The 15,863-nt window shown below is 35.5% G+C and overlaps 1 protein-coding gene across 1 annotated transcript in view; it reads right to left on the bottom strand.

Moving 5' to 3' along the window:
* Positions 1-15,090, bottom strand: part of LOC121733659 (spondin-2) — a 57,770-nt gene extending 42,680 nt beyond the window's left edge. The window contains exon 1 of the mRNA XM_042123983.1: positions 14,928-15,090. The gene's annotated coding sequence lies outside the window, so the exon portion shown is untranslated. The remainder of the gene's footprint in view (positions 1-14,927) is intronic.
* Between the last annotated feature and the right edge of the window lie 773 nt (positions 15,091-15,863).

The following is a 15,863-nucleotide window of genomic DNA, read 5'->3' as shown; positions in this document are numbered from 1 at the left end:
AATAAGCTGTTATTCCTTAATTCATGAAGCCCCACATCTGACCGCGATAACAATAGATACGCTGTGTCTCGTTTTTCCGCGATCCAAAGGAAAAGGATATCATGAACAAAATGTACGGCACTCGCGCGATATTTCAGCGAGTTGCTGGTACCGTAAGAACGCCGAATATCGAAAAATCTTATGACAACTGCTGGCGTCAGAAAAGTTTGAATCCCAAATTGCATCGTTTGCTGAATTTTTATCAAAATCCGTACGCGATGGAAAGTTATTTTGTGTGATACGTTTTCGGAATATTTAAATCAAAATTTAATAAAAACAGAAAACGTAGGTAATATACTTACAACAATATTTTCTACATAATTTTTGTATGAATACAGTGTGTAACAAAAATAAGTGATAATACTTTAGGGTGTGTACGTGTTCTTTATAGAGAGTTCACTGTGAAAGTAGCAGCTCTGAAAGACGAACATTTTTTTTCACTTTTGTATATGCAAGAGCCCATCACGAGTTTCCCCATACAAAAATGAAAAAAAAATTTGGTCTTTCAGCGCTGCTACTTTCACAGTAATCTCTCTACAACGAACACGTACACACCCTAAAGTATTATCACTTGTTTTTGTTACACCCTGTATATCATATCAAATAACAAATATCAATATATTAAATATAAATTTAACATCATATCAAATATAAATTTAAAAGGCATGAGTTATGTTTGTAAGAAAATTTTATACTAAAATAAATTTTAATGAAACAACTTTCAACGGTATAAACTGTATAAACTGTACTGTTCAAAAATAATTTTTTCGAAAGAACCGGCTACAGATTTACTTGAGATCATTAAAACTTGTGTACTTCGCACTTGATGAGAAGATAAAAAATTTAATATCCTATTTAGTACGAAAAATTTGATGTTAAAAAGTTCTCATTACTGAATACATTTTTATCGTCTTTATAACTTAATAGTCAAGTAATAACAAAGTTACAAATCTGAATATTTAAATACCGAATGATTATCTAGTGACATCACTCTAAGGATCAGTATAGGAGCAACAGCAAAACAAACATACGTACAGACTTAAAAAATCAATATCCTACCTTTTTTCCCTTGTCGTTATCGAGTAAAAGGCTGAAATAATATAATGGAAGTAAATAATCTTTTGTATTTTATATAAAACGAAAGAAACGTCTTATAAATATTATGGTAATTTTCGAACATATTTCCAAGACTTTTCACAGTTCAAAACAATATCCCAGCAAATATGAAACACTATTTTGATCCTACGTGATACTCAAATTACACTGTTCTATAATTTAAAACACGTACAAAAGAGGAATAGCTCATTTTAGCAGCTGGGAATCAGACAGCGGGAACTAATGGGAAACGAACGCTTTTCGCTCAATTGAAAAAAAAATATTTCAAAGGACATAAATTTTTGTGTACGCCTTTTGTTCTGAAGATTAATGCTCATTCCATGTACATTGTACAGATGATATTTTTGTTTTGTTGAGCGTTTCGTAGTCGTATGAAAAAATTATTTTCGTATTCGTCGGGTTTTAATGTCAATTGTTCACATTTCGTTGTGGAAATGTATAGAACGTTACGAAACCGAAGGGTTGACACATCATTTTTGTAGTGAAATGGAAAAAAAACCGTATTCTTATTCATAAATGTCGGCTGTCTTTCAGAAAGCATGTTTAAGTAGTGAATGTGACTATAGTCAAAGTTTCTATACACATATAAAGATTATCCTGTGTCCATTCCCGAGATTCAAAATATCTCCGGTTCAATACTTCATTAGAAACGGTTTAGTGGCTTAAGCGTTAAAAAAAACAGACAGACACATTTTTTTTAATAATATCGGTAGGTAAGTGTTTCAATCCACGACTAACACAATAATTTTATACGTTGCGTGTGTCCATGGGCGACAGTAGTTGCTTTCCATCAGGCGACCCGTTTGCTCCTTTGCCCTCTTATTTCATAAAAAAAAATGTCTTCCTCATTTTTATCGAAAAGTTTCATAGATGAAATACATTTAAATATGTCAACGTTTCCACAATGTGATCACACAGCGGGCGGCCATTTACATGTGGAGTCGATCTGGACAATGAGGTCTGTATATTGATGTTGTCCCTCGCCCCTGACGGATATGGGGAAGGTTTATGATAAATCAGCATCATCATTTTAGACCGCAACGCTGAAACACGTATAGTTACTAAAGTAAATGATAATACTTAAATGTATGTATGTGTTCCTGTCATCGAGTTCACTGTGAAAGCAGCAGCGCTGAAAGAGCAAATTTTTGTGATTTGTATGGGCAAGCGCTCACGCGTCATGAAATTTTCCATAAAAATATGAATATCGTTCAGCGCTGCAACTTTTACAGCAAACTCTATATAGGAGACCCACACACACCGTTAAGTATTATCACTTATTTTTGTTACAACATGTATAAAGGCATTCTTAGGTCACTTACTCAACGTTTAATTTATTATATCAGGCACACTAATATTATAAATGCGGAATACTGTCTATTACCTCTTAACGCCCAAACCACTAAACCAATTTTGCTAAACTCCACTCGGGCTAGCTTGTCGCCAGCGGTCATTGACCCCTATCAAAAACCTGCCACTTTCCATATAAACCGCGATTGACAATGAAATGTCAGATATTGTCAATCGTGGTTTTATATGAAAAATTACAAGTTTTTGACAGGGAGTCAATGACCGCTAGCGACAAGTTAGCCCGAGTGGAGTATAGGTGTGGAGATACTTGGAGTCCCGGAAAAGGGCATAGGATGTTATTATATCCCAGAAAAATGTGTCTACGGTAATACGAATATACGCATAAACGAATTTAGTCGCAATTTCGGTCGAGACCGAAGCCGGTTAGTCAGCTATCATCATAACCGTTTGGCTAAGAATTAAGATGAAAACAAAGGTTTTCATCTTGAAATGAAAACAAAGCTACATCCAAATGTTTTCAAAACATATTTTACTCATTTAAAAACATACAACAACAAACAATATACAACATAAAAATATATTTTACTAATTTAAAAACTTCGATCAATGTTTCTTTTATCTACAAAATATCACGATGAATAATCCAAACCAATTTAGTTCAGGCATTTATCATTAATTCTTTAATGAATGTTTTTGTTTAAAAAAAATATGGGTGCGTTTATTTCTACCCAAGTAATTTTATCTTTAGTGTCTTATATCTAATTTCAGAATGGCTTTAATAAAATGGTCAATTGAATTTAATACCTAATCCAGCGAGCTATTAACAGAGGGACTAATTCGCTAAGAGCCTATAACCTAGAATTTAGATGGCTTAACTGAAATGAGCACTAAAATGCGTAGTGACCCTTAAAATGTTTTATACGTAGGTTTATTATTGTTATTACTGTTTTATTCTACCCCCGTTACTAATAAAAAGATCCAACACTGTGAATAGCTTTACAATCTTTTGTTTGATATTATTTTTAGAAATGAAATCTGGCAGACAAGCATAAAAATATTTTAAGTACCATCGAGGAAATTGTTTCCTAGTCAGTTGACGGACCAACGTCATTTGGTCGGCTTATGTCAATTCAATGTTAGCTGTGATCGGTCAGAATGACCCGGTGAACCTTCCCTGGACTTTCAAGACTATTTCAACCATAAAATTAATATACCTAGCGGAATAGAGCAACAATCTCGAGCTGTCAAACGAAACCGAAATTGGTTTCATCTGTGTGTAAAAATATATTGTGTACGTATCATAAACTTAATATACCTAGCGGAATAGAGAAACAAAGGCCTGAGCAAGAGGGATGTCACTATCAGTAATACTGCGTGGTAAAAAGAGACGTGTGATACATGGCAGCAGCACTCTTTTTTTGACGTCCAGTCGGCACGTGCCGCAAGTTGACAATTTAATCTCATAGAATTCACGTCCAATCATGCTTGTGTAAGTGTATACGTACACATATTTTTCACACAGATGAAAACCAATTTTGGTTTCGTTTGACAGCTCGAGATTGTTGCTCTATTCCGCTAGGTATATTAACTTTATGGTACGTATTCACTTACACAAGCATGATTGAACGTGAATTATATGAGATTAAATTGTCAACTTGCGGCACGTGCCGACTGGACGTCAAAAAAAGAGTGTTGCTGACAGTAACATCTCTCTTGCTCAGGCCTTTGTTTCTCTATTCCACTAGGTATATTAACTTTATGATTTCAACACTGAAATAAGCTAAATTGGTTAAAGCGTTCTCGAGTCTTAGTGAGACTAACAATTTTTTTGTATGGACTTGATAATCTCTCTTATGTTACTCACTCGACAAAAAACTACATAATATTAGCGTTATTTTACGCCGGGTTTGTGTGAGGCAGTAGCATTTATAAGGTCGAACCACGTGGTACGCCAGCCTAATAGTGATACAAGAATATCTCGTTCAAAATATAGGATAATGCGGCAAAATGTATAATGTACCGCGTCTTAAATGTTAAGCCTCGTAAATCCCCTGTGCTTTTATGATTTGCTGAATTATAAATGCGCATAATACACGAACACTTTCTACTACAGGATATTTTTTTAAAATTCTTATAATATAATAACCTGTCTTTCTTGATGCATTTTTGATATATTATTGTACGTGAAAGTCACCTTTGGTACAAACAGGATGTTATTTTTAGTTCCCTGTGCACTTTGAAATTTTTAAACGCTTTTATAAATCCTAAGGAGTTTCTCAGTTTTAAATTATTTATCATTTAGGTAAAAATGAATTGAGGACCTCTAATTTCTAAAGATAATATAGTGTTAAGTTATTTATTTTTAATTGCTCCAATGTATTTATCATCATACGATAACCGGGTACCTACCGATTCCTTTTTTGGGTTTCAAAGTATCACCATAATATTTAATAATTTTACATTTTTAACTCATCAACTCCCAAGGGGCACTTGGGTGCCGCATAACAATTGAATACCTATTGTGTCTGCGATTCCCACGATCGAGGTAATAATATACCACCTTTCTTATTTTCCAATTAAAAAGATAAGGATATAAATCGTGTAGCTCATAATAATATATTGTTTAAATATTTTTAATAATAATATTTCACAAACAAACTCTTAAGAACAATAATTATAAAACCTTTTATAAAACATAAAATGAAAGCTACATCATTACAAAATGCTCCGTAATTGCTGTTCGCTGTAAGGCCTTTGTTCAGCGTGTGTGATTATTTTGACTCTGTGTTCCGATGCTTTATTCACTTTGTAAATAAGAGTTTGTAGACAATTATAATTATAATAGAAGTTTTCTAGAGAATATCGGCAAACGAGCAAGAGCAGTGTTCACATAAAAAAGTGTGCACATAGAAAGAGTAAGGGTGCCAACGAGCGTAATTTGTGAGTTGTGAGACGCAGAATTTCGGTCGCGTAAATATCTTTTCATACAAATCATGACTTATCAAATTACGCTCGTGTGAATCAAACAGGACTTTTGTATGAAACTGAACGCAGCAGAATTTCTGCCAGCCGAAATTCTGCGACTCACAACTCACAAATTACGCCCGTTTGGCTTCACCCCAAGGGCGCTTTTTTTTTTACGCGTATTCAGCTCGCGTGTTTTTCCACACGCGCGGAAAACGCGCACATCTAAACGCGCCGTAATCTATACTAATATAAATGCGAAAGTGTGTCTGTCTCATAAATCACTGAACCGATTTTGCTGAAATTTGTTATAAAGATACTGTGAGTCCCGGAAAAGGACATAGAATACTTTTTATCCCGGAAAAATGTACGTTAACGAATTTTGGCGCGAAGGAGTTGCGAGATTCATCTAATGCCAAAAAAAGAGAATTTAAATACCATCACTCCCACTAGATATTGAAACGGATGTAATTTTTAGGTAATTTGATAGTTATCTCAGTAATATCTACATTCAACTATTCCCTTCCCTACCCTCCTCTATTACCCTATTCCCGCTTAAAAGGCCGGCAACGCACTTGCAGCTCTTCTGATGCTGCGAGTGTCCATGGGCGACGGAAGTTGCTTTCCATCAGATGACCCGTTTGCTCGTTTGCCCCCTTATTTCATAAAAAAAATAAAAAAATTTAAAAGAACGCCTCCGTGGTCTAGTGGTATAGAGCGCGGCTCTTGACTTGGGGGTCGTGGGTTCGATTCCCGCGTTGGAAACATGTTATTTCCAAGTTTGGTTAGGACTTAGGACAATGCAGGCTGATCACCTGATTGTCTGACAAGTAAGATGATCAATGCGTCGGATGGGCATGTAAAAAGTCGGTCCTGCGCCTGATTTCTCGCCGGTCGTGTCGGTCTTCCGTCCCACTGGGTTATGAGAGTAAAGGAATAGAGAGTGCTCTTGTGTGCTGCGCAGACACTTGGGCACTATAAAATTGCTCCTGCGAAGCTGGCCTGGTTTCAATGAAACCGGCCACCGTCACCGAAACCGGTGTGGGAGCTATTATTATTATCTACATTGAACAATATTAAGCAAGAAAAGAAAATGGATTCCCAAAGTCTTTGAAGTCACGTTTCGTATTCAAAACGGTAAATATAATAAATATTTAGTTGAGATTTTAGAATAATTCAAGACGGTCTTAGAATTCGTTATCTCGAATGATCTACATTATAATAAAGATAAAATAATGAGATGCTTCGCAAACACAGTTAAAATATTATTTGTGTTGAGTGTTATACCTCATTTCAAAATATAAATATTTTGTTCGAAGTATAAATTTATATTTTAAAATATTGTCAACCATATCAGAAGCCTAGCTACTTATAAACTACACAACAAGCCCCAAACACCAAATTCATACTTCAATACTAATATTATAAATTCAAAAGTTTATTTGTCTGTCTGTATGTAATTTTGTTGGAATTAGGCATGGAGATAATTTGATCCTCGGAAAGCACGTAGGTTATCGCTCTTTATCCTGGAAAAATTTATGAATTTTCAGGCGTCATCTAGTGACTAGTAATATATAATATTCTAGTCGTAAGCTCACTAACCTGCCAATTTAAAGCTAAACTACTAGTTAGTTTAGCTTGAAGACGTGGGACTTTGCACGAAAACAACGGACTCATAGAAAACTGGTGTGGAAAAACGCCTTTAATTTTTTTCTCTACATTTAGATATGGAACCATCATTGGCTAATGTTGCTTCATAAGAATAATAGCGGAAATGTACCATCGAGGAAATTTGATTCCTAGGCAATTGACAGACCAACGTCATTTGGTCGAATCAGGTCTGTGATAGCACTGAAACAATACCAACGTTTCGTGACTAGGCTCTAACAAACATCGTGCAAGGACGCCATAATGAAATGGCGGCCAATTCACATGTTATCACATCGCCGTGTAATAAAACGGCGATATACAGCGGGTCAAAGTTCGTGGCGCGGTGGTAATATATAGTATTTTTATTCCCTTAGTAATAAAAATGTCTACCTTACACAAACGTTAACAAAACAATGTATAACTAGGTATACATTGTTTTGTTATTATCATCCATATCCTAATAATGCGAAAGTATGTATGTCTCTCTGTCATATTATGTGATATGATAGTTCTTCACGCTTAAGGGCTCCCACACAAAACATTGCGAATTCACACCGCATCGTAAAAATCTGCAACAATATTCATTTTAAAAATGACATTGCGATCTGATGCGAATTTCCAGTTTTGTGTGGGAGCCCTAGAGAGGAGATGAATTTGAGTGTGGCAATATTTTAAGTCCCGAGAAAGGACATTGACAAGTTTCAATCGGACAAATTATAATATATTAGGGATGAGAGAGAAAAGTTAAAATTGCTAATTCGCCACTCTTACTCCGTAGTCCATCCATACAAAATAAATTCCATAAAGATTATCTGAAAAAGCCTGAAACAAAATTTCACGTAAGAGTAATTACTTTGCGGGTGTAAAAACTGACAACAACAACACAAAGGGGCAAAAACTGGTACGTCGTTTTTAGTTCAGTAGTTCAGAAAATGAAGGCTACGAAGCCGGGACGGAAATAATACGAACCGGGTATATTACGTGGATAGAGAGCGATGTCTATTGCAGAATAAATATATTTATAACTAGCGACCCGCCCCGGCGTCGCACGGCAATGAAATATATAGCCACTGAAAAAAATGATTAAAATCGATAGCCTATGATACTTCACGTGGTCTACTTCTTATCTGTGCCAAATAACATAAAAATTGCTCCAGTAGTTCGCGAGATAAGCCCTTTCAAATAATTTCCTCCGTGTTTTCCAAATTATCCTATTAGTCTTAGCCTTTCTCAATAAATGGGCTATCTAACACTAAAATATTTTTTCAAATCGGACCAGTACTTCCTGAGATTAGCGCGTTCAAGCCCTTTCAAATAATTTTTCCCGTTTTTTCCACATTTTCCTCTATTTCTTCGCTCCTATTAGTTTTAGCGTGATAAAATAGCCTATAGCCTTCCTCGATAAATGGGCTATCTAACACTTAAAGAATCATCAAAATCCGTTTTAGTTTAGAGGGGCATATAATAATTATATTCGTCTATGATTTTGATGACGACATGATCATGATCACGTGATCACGTGATCAACGTTAGCTAAAGCATCATTGTGATAATCATAGGACACATCATGGCCCATGAAAGTAGAGGGGTTTAAAAATAATAGTAATAAAATATGCCAATTTTTCAATGATTGTTAAATCATACCTCTTTTTCCATGTTCTAAACTGTGTTCACATGATATAGTACTAAAAATCAATTTTAATAAATCTAAAAACTATGCGAATTTTCGTATTTATTATTTTCATATTTCAAAGCATTTTATATCGATAAGCCTTGATTTACGATGTCCATTTTCAATGAAACCAATACAGGATTAAAAGGGATTATGTTATATTTTTGGATTATCAAAATGTACGGCTTTGTCAAAAATAATTATACTTTTAGCCTCAATCTATGCAAAAAATATTAGCGTGTTTATGTTTTACCTCTTGCCTTTGAACAAATTCAGATGAAATTTGCTTAAAACATTCTGTGAGTCCCCAGAAAGGACATATTATGTCAGTTGTTATCATGGCATGGCATGGCAAGAGCGTCCGTGGCCTAATGGGTAGACCTTCAGTTCGCACTCCTAGAGAGTGCAGGTTCGAACCCGGGTGGAGGCGTGTACCCATGAGACATTTTCTGATCTCAAGTACATAATACGGACGCTCGTACGGTGAAGGAAAACATCGTGAGGAAACCCGCACATAGTTGGTCCCAGACGTATTGACTATTTCTTTCCTCTGGACTAGGCCGACTATGATGCGAGAATACCGTATGCGCTTGGGCAACCATACCGACATTTAAAAATCTTCTCCCAGGCACTACAGTATTTGAGGAGTGGTTACTTCGCTCTGAAAAATAAATCATCTACAACGGATGTAAAGGCCTAGTTTTTTATCATGGCAAAATGTACTGTTTCCTTGTGAATTTCAGTGCAATGAAATCACGAGGAATATTTATTAAATAATTATTAACTAAGTACATTTTCATTGGTTAAAGCGCATTATACTCGTACCTACCTACTTTAAAGTAAATCATAAACATTAACAGCTTACAATTTTTATGTCTTATTGTAATTTTTCATGTTGTTGTTAACACTATGAATGTTGTGTTGCCTGTACTCATGTACTACCACTATTAACTGTATTTTTTTAAATGCTGTTGGGAACCATAATAAATAAATAAATAAATAAATGTCTATTTATTTCTTTTTATTTTCATGACAATAGAAATAAATTCTATCAACACATAATATAGCGCCTCGTAGCCTGTCTACGGAAACCGTAGCTCCCCGCTACGCCGTAGGTGAGCTACGGCACGCCCCAGTTAGCGCGGACTTACAAGTAAGTCGTATTAAGTACTACACATAGCTCAAAGGAATGTATAGATCGGTATTGATTGGTATATAATACATGAGTTTATAAGAATTAAAGACGTTAAAAATTTGCATAAATGGAGGCTTAAGGGGCGGGAACATTAATAAATCAAAAACATGTGTTTTGCATGTATAGCCAGATATACTAGTCAGATGATGAAGTAGATAAGTTATAAGGTTTGTTCAAATTATAAGGGAAAAAATGAGTTGTCCTTACGTTATAAAATGTTAGTTATCTGGTTCTTCCACTCACGCCTTTTATTGTAACATAGTGTTCGATAATGTGGCTTGAATCTATGTTCTATTTAATGTACTCATTTTAATATGTACTGGTTTAGAGGCTAAAAATAGTAATATTATGTTATTTTTAAAATAAATAACTTTTCAAACCCAATGAAATTTTTAATACGCAGAAGTAAAATATTATTGTTATACTGTTTTTTTTTTAATGAAATAAGGGGGCAAACGAGCAAACGGGTCACCTGATGGAAAGCAACTTCCGTCGCCCATGGACACTCGCAGCATCAGAAGAGCTGCAGGTGCGTTGCTGGCCTTTGAAGAGGGAATAGGGTAATAGGAAAGGGTATGGAAGGGAATAGGGTAGGGGATTGGGCCTCCGGTAAACTCACTCACTCGGCGAAACACAGCGCAAGCGCTGTTTCACGCCGGTTTTCTGTGAGAACGTGGTATTTCTCCGGTCGAGCCGGCCCATTCGTGCCGAAGCATGGCTCTCCCACGTATATATGATTAATATTAAATTAAAGTAATTCTCTTAGTCATTCGATCAAATGAAGTTTCCGCTCCAGTTAGCTCGGAGTTAGTTTATATTTCAAGTACCCACTCAATTTAATAATCTACCTACAAATTATAATATTAGGTTTGGGGAAAAAGTTTCTTCGCATTTTATATAAAAATTCTAAAGGTTTTTTTATAAAGTTTATTTACAATTGACTAAAGCCATCTTGTTGGTAGGGACATGATCGCATTGCTATAAAAAATTTGGGGCTTTATCGATGAAATAATTGCGACAAGTGGTTTTGGCAGTCCTCTTGAGATGTCTATCTTACTCGTTACCCCCCTTATTTTATAAAAAAAAGTTATTCTGAATTTCTTAACCTAATAGCTTATTTAACAACTGTTAAACCTTACATAGTTATTTTTAAATCACATTTAATTTTGCTTAAAAGTAGGTAAGAATTGGAGTGTTTGAACCAATTGTAGTTAAATATGAGACAGTTGAATATAATCTGATAATCTATTCAGTAATAAAAATAAAAATCACTAATTACGAGTACGTACAGTATAATGTATTTTCAGAGAAGTTGATTCTTAGGCTGTTGACGGACCTACATATACATGATTTAGTAGCGTCATATCAAACTAAACCTAACGACATACAGACATACAAACAGATCATGTAACATTGAAATGACATAACCCGACTAAATGACGTAGGTCGGCCGTCTGCCCATAAAACAATTTCTTCAATAGTTTAATAGCTGATGTCAATATCTTTCGTAGAACCTCGTTCTTCATACACCATCGTAACTTTTATGGCGGAAACGAAGATTGCCGTGACCCATTAGCAAATTGGTTTACCACATAACTACTTACAGTAAGGTATAAGTATTAAGTACCTTTATATCTTTTCCGTAAATAATGAGGTAGAAGATCTATAAAGGGTTAATTCATACTTTACTTTACTACTAATATTGTAAATGTGAAAGTGTATCTGTCTCTCTGTCTGTCTGTTACCTCTTAACGCCCAAACGACTGAACCAATTTTGCTGATATTTCTTATAGAGATAGCTTGAGTACCAGGAAAGGACATAGGATACTTTTTATCCCGGAAAAATGTACGGTCCCTGCGCAAAAAACGAATTTACATCTAGTACTAAATAATCCTACGCAAGTCCTAATCATTAATGCTAAGTACTCACATGCGGTTTTGCTCGATAGTTTTACTCCAAATCGAGTAATAATTACTGTGTGGACCGCAAAACTGACAGCTCGAAGGCTCGCATCGAGCCACTCGAAGGCCCGCATTGAGCCGGCTTGATGGAATTAAATGTATGGATTTAGAATAAAACTATCGAGCAATGCTGAATGTGTGGACGAAAGCCTGAGCCGCAGGTATTGCTCGACGTTATTGCTCGATCGAGCAAAACCGTATGCGAGTACTTAGCATAAGATAATATCTGTGTCATTGGCGTGAAAACAAAGACGACTAGAACTACCGACCAGCGGCCCACACCGCTTTACCTTGCTACTTTTAATTTTTATGTCAGATATCAATTAATAGCGTCCAAATATACAGTAAACGTTCAAAAGTTTGGGATTAAAACAATAGTAAGTATAGTATATTTTTCACAATAAGTAGAATATAATTTCCTTTGCTATTTATTCTGCTACTATGGTAATGCTATGGTAGATGTCTCAAACATTCATATTATTTAAAAATAGTTGTAGTAAAAGTTTTTTTACTTCAAAAATAATGAAATATTTTTTAGAGATTCCAAAGGTATTGTAAGTTCATATCTATATGAACATACACACACACACACTAATAACATCAATAAAATAACTTTTAATTTAGTGTAATTATATTAGTAATTATTATAAAAAAAATAAAAATAAAATTATGTACCTAATTATTGTAACTTCGCTTCGTCCCCACAGGACAGGCATTGCCTAGTGTGGGGATCCATTATCGCATATTCTGTTAAAATTTTTTGGCCAATAAATATTTGTATCTATATTTGTTGTATTTGTATATTATTACAGGATACTTCTATTTAAAAAAAGCATTCCCTTGGGATAAAACATATATTTACGTAAGCGAAACCGCGCGATAAAGCTAGTAAACTTATACACTTGGTATTTGGGATAGCTATCAAAAACGGATTAACTTATTAAGAAATGCCTTGGCCTCCTAATCCTCTTAGCGAAAGTTCGGCTTTGATACCAAATGTCAGGATAAGAATTACGACTTTATAAATATCTTTCTTGAAGTATTAAAATAATATTATTGTCTGCGAATAATAAAATATTATACTTTTGATAAAATATTATGTTACTAGATGACGCCCGCAACTCCGTTGCGCCGAAACTCGTTTATCGCGCGGGAACCGTGCATTTTTCTAGGACGATAAGTATCCTTTGTCCTTTCCCGGGACTCAAAGTATCCCCACACCAAATTTCAGCCAAATCGGTTCAGCGGCTTGGGCGTGAAAAGGTAACAGACAGACGGGCAGACAGACAGACACACTTTCGCAATTATAATATTGTGTGTGCCTTTACGCTAAAACAACCTTAGTTTAAGATTTGGCCTAATAGTATGGTAGTTGCTTATTGCTTAAGCTCTGGATTAACCATAGGCTATTTTTGGCTCTAAAAAGTACCGTGTTCTAGCGGGATACTATAATCACTAGATTCTAAAAAGCCGTTTAAAATATTTTTATATTATAAACTTAGGTAAACAAGGCTTTAATCATACATTTTATTTTCCAGGTAAGCCATCTTCAAAGTATAAGCAAATAATTTTTGAAGGTATGTAAAAATATTTTTTTGGAATTAAGAACCGACGAGCAAAATTTAAAATATTTTCATATTACAAACTTAGGTAAGCAAGGCTTTAATCATACATTTTATTTTCCAGGTAAACCATTTTCAAATTTTTGGAAGGCACGTAAAAAAATTTTTAGAACTAAGAATCGACGAGCAAAATCGACAATAAGAGTGTCTTATTGTTTACTAATTCTTGTAAGTGTATAACAGGCTTAATTCTTTTCTCTTACGAAGATTTTAAAAACTTATGGCATTATTATCATAAATATATATTTTGAAATAATAATACCTAATAGTTTTAAAACACTAATAAACAAACCTAGAAACGGTAAATTGTTAAAACACTAAAAAATAAACCACACGGTTATTAAAAATCTTATAAATTATACAGATTATCTGAAATTATTTCATATATAGTAAATATCTTTGATGTTATTTTTTTTTTAATGAAAGAAGGGGGCAAACGAGCAAACGGGTCACCTAATGGAAAGCAACTTCCGTCGCCCATGGACACTCGCAGCATCAGAAGAGCTGCAGGTGCGTTGCCGGCCTTTTAAGAGGGAATAGGGTAATAGGGGAGGGTAGGGATGGGAAGGGTAGGGAATAGGGGAGGATAGGGAAGGGAATCGGGCCTCCGGTAAACTCACTCACTCAGCGCAAGCGCTGTTTCACGCCGGTTTTCTGTGAGAACGTGGTATTTCTCCGGTCGAGCCGGCCCATTCGTGCCGAAGCATGGCTCTCCCACGTATATTTTTACTTGGGGAATGTCCTACTACGAGTGACTAATAGTTAATGAGATATAGTTTTCAATTTGTCAATATACGTGCTCCAATTCTCTACAATTTATTCTGAGTCACGTTGATCTGGGTTTCTGAATTCATTTTTACTGTAATCCATACTAATAATATAAATGCAAGAGTGTGTCTGTCTGTTGCACGCCTAAACCGCTGAACCAATTTGCTGAAATTTTGTATGGAGATACTTTTTATCCCGAAAAAATGTACGGTTCCCGCGCGATAAACGAACTTTGGCGCAACGGAGTTGCGGGCGTCATCTAGTCTTTAATACAGTAGTATTTTAAGAACAGTTTTTCTTATGATATAATTTTCTGTTTTCTTAAATATAAGTATCTTGAATAAGAGACAATACAAAATAGTATTATTACTCTAAAGTCGGTATAAATCATTAAACATTCATAAGCAATAACAAATATCTACCTCTACGTAGAGGCTTTGCTAGATTTCCCTGTCACAGGTAAGAAAATAAACCACGAAAACAAACAGCATTTTAAATGTGGTGCTGTATTGGGGTTACAGAAATATTTTTACACTGTCTCGCTAACAGCTGCATTATCTATTTAAAAATAAACAGGTCATTAAAAAACACTATTTTTGTATTGTCTCGTGTGAGTCACTGAAAATACCTGTAAAATACACAGTGCATCCGAAACGAGGCCTTATCCCACAGTTCAAATACACCTTGCACCGGGGTTCGTGAGGGAAAGCGTTTTCATCAATTATTCATTTACATGCCCGGTAAAAACACGCCCGGCGTAAAACGGTACACAATACGTCCGCACGCGGCGAGCTCCCGCGCGATACTGGGAGTTCGCCGCTCGACAGGCAAAGACAGAGAGATATTGTGCGAAAAAGATAGAGAAAGGTGCGCAGGAAATGTTTAGGCCCGGCTGTAATGGGATAAAGTGCGTTTGAGCTTTAGTTTTCGCTAATTAATGGCTTGTTTACTTTTATGATGGTGTTTAATTGACAGGAATTGGCCATTAAAGATAAATAAAGACGAATATTTTTGAAAACATCTAGCATACTAAGAAAAACTTACGTAGGAGAGCCATGCTTCGGCACGAATGGGCCGGCTCGACCGGATAAATACCACGTTCTCACAGAAAACCGGCGTGAAACAGCGCTTGCGCTGTGTTTCGCCGAGTGAGTGAGTTTACCGGAGGCCCAATCCCCTAACCCCTACCCTATTCCCTTCCCTACCCTCCCCTATTACCCTATTCCCTCTTAAAAGGCCGGCAACGCACCTGCAGCTCTTCTGACGCTGCGAGTGTCCATGGGCGACGGAAGTTGTTTCCATCAGGTGACCCGTTTGCTCGTTTGCCCCCTTATTTCATAAAAAAAGGAAAATATGGCAAAGCCCGAAAGATTAGCTTCAGAATCATTTTACGAAGAATATCCCAACTCATAAATTTATTTAACTTAAACTTCGATCAAGTCATTTATTCACGAATTCTTTTACAAACATGACGTTATAATAAGTTCTTACATCATGTTTGTAAAAGAATTCTGAATAATAAGGTAAGCCTTATTACACCTGCCGAGACAGTGGCAAAAAAATT

Source organism: Aricia agestis, chromosome 14, assembly GCF_905147365.1.
Source record: "Aricia agestis chromosome 14, ilAriAges1.1, whole genome shotgun sequence".
NCBI classification, from domain to species: Eukaryota; Metazoa; Arthropoda; class Insecta; order Lepidoptera; family Lycaenidae; genus Aricia; species Aricia agestis.
This window is presented reverse-complemented; position numbering and strand designations above follow the sequence as displayed.